The following is a 6,185-nucleotide window of genomic DNA, read 5'->3' on the forward strand; positions in this document are numbered from 1 at the left end:
AATGGTGTATAAAGGACGAAACAAAACCCTGGAGAATGTCACCAGAAATGGGAACAGGCCTGGCCAGCGTGCTGTGATAGCTCAATGAAGACGTTCTGGGGTGGGGGTGGGGGGCAGTAATCCTCGCGGACTGAAGGCGGCCAGGCTGCATAAAGAGCTAGGACGTCCGAGGCCCGAGGCCCTGGATCAGGGACAGTGTGGCTAGGGACAGAGGTGGTGGCATGGCATTTTTCCATGACAGGCTGATCTGGGCTGCAGAGGGCAGGTCCAGGGCTGGAGGACCCCTTAGGAACAATCATGCAACAAACACTGATGAAAAGAGTTGGCTGAAGGCGCTCCGAGAAACCACACACCTTTCTTTTTTTTTTTTAATTAATTAATTTATTTTTGGCCGGGTTGGGTCTTCGTTGCTGTGCGCGGGCTTTCTCTAGTTGCGGCGAGCGGGGGCTACTCTTTGTCGCGCTGTGCGGGCTTCTCATTGCGGTGGCTTCTCTCGTTGTGGAGCACGGGCTCTAGGCGCGCGGGCTTCAGTAGTTGTGGCACACGGGCTCAGTAGTTGTGGCTCACGGGCTCTAGAGCGCAGGCTCAGTAGTTGTGGCGCACGGGCTTAGTCACTCCGCGCCATGTGGGATCTTCCCGGACCGGGGCTCGAACCCGTGTCCCCTGCACTGGCAGGCAGATTCTTAACCGCTGTCCCACCAGGGAAGCCCAACACACACCTTCTTTCTGATTCCAACAGCACATCTTATCAGCAGCACCTCAAACTCTGACCTGCTCCCCACAATGCGATATGCTTCCCCCAGCTCCCCAAGGAGGTCAAGTGTCCCCTTCATGTTTTCACCAAAAGGGAAACTGTGGCCCCCTCACCTGGTTTCCCTTTGATCTTCCCCTTTGCCGCCAACATCCAGACCTGGCAGTACCATTTCTCAGAAACCTAGGGACCCACTTAGGAAGCTTATCTGGGCAAAAAAGCCATGTGGGGGGGGGGTAGTTTTCAGAGGGATATGTTGTTGCAATGTTCTTTATTACAGGCTGCCTTCTTCTCTCCTTGTCTTTTTTTTTTCCTTAAACAGGACTCAAGTAGGAACACCAAATGGCCTCAGACCCTAAGGAATTTGAAAGGATTATCGTGATTACTTAAGCAAGGGTTTTCTGAAATTCCCAGCCAAGCGGGAGAGAGAACGAAACTTCTAAAGTTATACCCTTTCCGTGATTGGTTAGATAAGTGTGGGGCCTGAGCAAACAGACAAACCAGGAACAACATTTCTCCCATTAACTCTTTCAAGGCCTAGAAAATACACGTTGGAGGCCTCCCTGTTCCCTCAAGGCCCTGGAGCTCTGTAATTTACCAAGACAAGCCTTGGTTCCCTCTATAAAAGTTCATGATCCAATCCTTTCTTTGCTTTTACTCCTCCCATGCCCCCTAAGCACTACAGCTCCGGCCCTTCCAGACCATCACATTCTTCCAGGTGGAAAGCAGTCCCTTTGGGAGGAGAGCCCTCATTTCCCAGGGGGGTGAGCAGCCAGCTCTGGACTGGATCCCAGGAATGCCCAGCCTTACCTCATTCCCTCCTCAGCCACCACAGGGCTGGGCAGAGACTGTCAGAGAGTCCTCACGTCTGGTGGCCACAAAAGGCATCCCACCTGCCAGTCGCTCCGGCCACAGAACCAGATGGAAAAGCTCGGCCTGGTGGCTGCTGGGTGCAGCTTCCCCAAGATGGCATCACGTGCCTCACCTGGGTCTAAGGAGCACCTGAGAGGGAGCCTCAGGCCACATACATCACCAGAAGCTTTTGCTGGAAAAAGAAAACTGCAGGAAACAGTACTGAGGTGAGAGCTGGCCTGTACACAGGCATGGTGGCACAGAGCAGGGAGCCCCAATGTCAGAGCAAAAAGACAGGGAGTCTCTGCTTTCCATTTCCCCGCGAATTTGCAAAAGAAGAAAAGAATCCTACAAAAAGTGAGCTGAATCTGTACGAACCTGAGGGTTGAGGATCCAGATTCCAGGCCTGCCTGGGCCTGGGGGCCCCTGGCTGCTCCAAGGGATGGGTTCATGTTCAGTGAGGGCAGACCCAACACTTGCAGCTTGGACAAATGAAGGGAAATGGGTTTAAAAAATCAAAAAATAGTTGCTTTTGAATTCTGGAAACAACCCCTAAAACGCGTGAGCGTATCAGGACAGGAAGAAGCAATAAGTTTCCCAGAAATTGGCAACCTCTGTGGGCCTTGCCAATCCCGGACCCCAGAAACGGGGAAAGAGTTTAATCAGCCCCTCCTGTGAATGCGCCCACCCAAAATCAGCCCTCATTCGTCACAGACCACCACCTGCCCCGCGAGAGAGGCGAGAAGGGCCTCAAGCCCCCAGAACCCATCCCCGCCCCCGCGCCATTTCCAGTCCTACGGGCGAGGGGGGTCAATGTCGTTCAAGTAATTTCTCTGCGAACACAAGATGGCAGCCTTAAATAAATGCAACCCTGCGCAGCTTTTAATCTTACACATCATTAAATTCCTAATTTACACATTATGTTTTCGTGGGCCAACCCATAACTCATTAGTGTTGAACTCACGAGGTATAAAGACCAACGCACGACGGGCGCCAGGGCGCCATCACCTGCTTGTGTTAACAGTCCCTGCCAGGGGGCAGGGAGAAAGCTCAAGAGGGGCGCCGGGGAGTCCGCCGGGCCGAGGCTGGGGTGAGGGCGAGCCCCGGGTGCCAGGCCCTGCGCCGCACGACGCGATCGTAGCGCTGCAGCTGAGAAAGTGCTGAGGCCGGCTCCTTCTCCCTTCTCCCGGGTCTCGTGCGCGCGCGCGCGCACACACACACACACCCGCACACACACACCCGGGTGGCCGCGCGGGGCTCCGAGCCGCGCAGGCCTCCTAGGCAGACATCTTCCTGTGGGAGGATTTCAAACGAGCCGTGAAAGCCAGAAACTACACGGGTTACAAACTCCGGAATCCCTGGCCGGCCGGGGCCCCCTTCTCCACCACCGACCCGGCCCCCTCTGCTCGGCGCAGGGCCAGGAACCCACCAAAGGGCAAAGCGCACCAGCCGACGGCGCGGGGAGGTCCGGGGGCTCGGAGAGTGCCCGAAGTCCGTCTCCCCTCCGACCCGGGGACAGGCGGCCAAGTGTGCGCAGCCAAGCTCGGCCTCGCCGAGCAGGGGTGGCCCAGGGCGACCCCCGAGGCCCGCGGGCTTCAGGGCTCGCCCGGGGCGAGGGTGGGGTGTAGGGTCTCCTAGGTCACCCACCACCCGAGGCTGACCACCGCGCCCCCTCCAGGGAACGCCGCTCTCCAGTGACCAATGTCACCCGGGCGCGGCTGACTACCCCAGGCCCGGGCCGGGGCGCACCCTAAGGAAGAGGCAAGCCGGTGCCTGGAAGGGCCTGGGAGCCAAAGGAAGTGGCCGGCGCGCAGGAGGAAGGCCCCAGGCGGGAGCGCCGAGGACGGCTGTCCAGGAGGCGAGAGCTAGCACCCGACTCGCCCTGCGCTGAGCCGGCCAGGCCCTCGAGGTGCTCTGCGCCTTCCCAGCCAAAAGCCAGCTCCGCGCCGGCGGCGGAGTGGGAGGGAGGAGGCCGGGCGCGCGCCCCGCCCTCGTCGCCCGCGGTCACAGGGGCAATTACACTCCTCGCTGCAGACGGTTACCAGCTCGCCCAAAAAAGCCGCTGTCGCGGTCCCTTCAGGACCCCTCTCCACGCGCTGCAAGACCCTGGCAGCCGCACTTTGCCCCGCAACCCTGCCCCAAGCCAGTGCAGCCACCCTAGCGCTCCAAATCCCAGGCGCGCCTCGGTTTTCCAGGTCTCTCTCCCGTCCAGCCGGTGTGCTGTCCAAATGCCGACTCGACGCCTAGACCACTCCGAGGCCTTTGCGCTGCTAGGCCTCCTCTGCTGCACGCCAACCGCCCCCCTCCTTCCCCCTACGGCTTACACTATTCTGGAAGGTGTCTTTGAAGCTGTGAATGAAAACGCAGGTTTTGAATTAAGGGCTTCATATCCAAGTAACAGCGTGATCTGAGGCAAGTTTCTTAACCTCAGTTTTCTTATCTGCAAAATGGGAGAAATGATGCCTATATAAATGCGCGACAGCGAGGTTTAAAGAAGATGTATGTATATATAAACTGCTTGGCACAAAAAGTCCTGGTGGTTAGCATTATTATTACCATACGGCCAGAACCGTAGCGGCATTAAAAAGTGAAGTGGCCTTTTTCCGACCTGGAGTGAACCCCTGCGGAGCCCAGGGTCACAACTCACAGATCATGGCGAGTCCAAGACACCGGCTAGGCCTGAAGGGAAGACTGAGGAGTAGAAGGGCAGCCAAGCGAGCGAATCACTCAGCCTTCCGCCTTTGCAAATGAATAGGGCTCTGTCTACAGCCTCCGCCATTCCAGCGCCAGGTCTGCAACGCCTAAGGCTTAAACCTGGCGCGGCGGTAAATTTAGCCTGAAGGCAGAGCCTCCTAAGGGGCGGGGAGGTCTCCTTGGAGGAAGGAAAGGGAACTGGGTAAGAAAATGGAGTTGCCTCTAGGAAGAAAAACCAGGGAGAGGAAACCTTCAGGGCCGCTGGCGGACCACTGACAAAAAGAAATCGTACGCAAAAAAAGGCTCCCCAGAAATTGGGCCACCGTGGGAGCCGCGAGACAGACTTCCCATCTGGGAAGGGCTGCCTACGGGTAATTGGGTTTGCTCGAGTTGCCTCTATAATTAATAAGTGATTTGACTTGGAGATTGGAAATAGTCGTTGAAAGGAAGCCGCGGGCGTAGGGGTGCGCGGCCAGCGAGCCTCCCTCCGAAATCCAGTGACCGCGGAGGAGGACGGTTTAAGGAGCACGAGGAATGTGATAATGTTGGCATCTAACCTTCTAGTGTTTGAGTAATTCGTTGCTTAGCTACTTTGGATAGACCATTACTTTGCAAACTGGAAACATTTGCAAGTGGTGATATTTTGCTCCTGCCTGACGCAGGGGCTGCAAACCTACCCCGGCTCTGCTGAACTTTTCGAAATATATATGCATAAATTGTTCCTAATGAGACCATCTGTTTTTTATGGCCCCTCTGGAAGCAGGAGGAACCCGAAGACGGCTCTGTCTTGCAGAAATCTGTGGCCAGGCAGGCCCGGGAAATAAATAGGGAAGATTAGAAGGGTGTGCGTGATTTAATATGCGGACAAGGGGTTCGGTAGTCGAGGAGGTTCCCATTTAGGGGGACTCTGGGCTGCTTGGGGCATGAGGGTTCCAGCCAGTGGGCCTCCTAGAAGGCCCAGGGATTGTGCGGGGTTTCACAGGACACACAAACTTCGCTTTTCCATGCCTGGAACATCGCCAGAGCCACTACACAAAACCACGAGGCTGCCGCTACTCCGGAGACCCAGGACATGTACCCTGTGGAGGGTGGCCCCCGGCGTCGCCCTCTAGCCAGGGCCTCCCCACCTGCAGAGGTGAAGGGAGCCGCGCCTGGGGCACAGAGCCTGAGAACGCGCCTCACTCCACCCCCGACTCCCGGGCGGGAGTGCGACGCTCACGCGGGGCCTGTCCCAGAGGCTGAGCTTTCTGCCCGGCGTGCGTCTGGCAGGCCCAGCGGCGCAGCCTGAGCCCGCACTTCGGGTGGCAGGGCAAACACTTTTCACATTACCCGGTGGCTGTTAATTGGGGCAGCGCAAAAGACGCCGGGCCTACCCGCTTTGCGGCTGGGGGTGGGGTCAGGAGTGGGCAGTGGGGGCTGCTTAATAATTGAGGGGCTGCCCTGGGGAGCCTCAGATATCGGTAACCCCCATGATTAATTCATAACTCTCCACTGCGCCTGGCACCGTCTCGGGTCTTTAATCGGTTCTGAATGTCAGCGAGGCTTCCCCGACAGGCTGAGCGCAGCCTTTTGAATGTGTTGAAAGTCGCTGCGCGCACACCAGGAGACAAAGTTGCCATCTGCTCCGGGGACCACGGCAACTGGGCGCTGGGAGGGGCCTTCCTCCCGCGGCTCCGGCTGCCCCGGGCGGCCTCCATCTCCCGGCCGGCCCCAATCCTGCCCCAAAGCCCACATCCCCGCCCCCGCCCAGGGCTCACGCCTGATGGAAACTCCGGGTCGCGGCGAAGTACAGCGCTGCGCCGGGTCGCGCGCGGAGCCTCGCGGCCACCCAGATCCAGGCCTATGCTAATGAGATTATGAACCTGGGTTGTTTGTGTGCGCGGACGTG

General features: G+C 57.9%; 1 long non-coding RNA gene across 1 annotated transcript in view; it reads right to left on the reverse strand.

The window, feature by feature from the left end:
- Positions 1-605: 605 nt before the first annotated feature.
- The window catches only part of LOC112409632 (uncharacterized), a 7,657-nt gene continuing 2,077 nt past the window's right edge, over positions 606-6,185 (reverse strand). The window contains exons 2-4 of the long non-coding RNA XR_003005186.1: positions 1,982-2,085; positions 1,562-1,810; positions 606-1,106 (exon numbers count right to left, since the gene is read on the reverse strand). This is a non-coding gene — a long non-coding RNA (uncharacterized LOC112409632). The remainder of the gene's footprint in view (positions 1,107-1,561; positions 1,811-1,981; positions 2,086-6,185) is intronic.

The sequence above is a fragment of the Neophocaena asiaeorientalis genome, unplaced genomic scaffold (assembly GCF_003031525.2).
Source record: "Neophocaena asiaeorientalis asiaeorientalis breed wild unplaced genomic scaffold, Neophocaena_asiaeorientalis_V1.1 scaffold312, whole genome shotgun sequence".
Classification (NCBI taxonomy): Eukaryota; Metazoa; Chordata; class Mammalia; order Artiodactyla; family Phocoenidae; genus Neophocaena; species Neophocaena asiaeorientalis.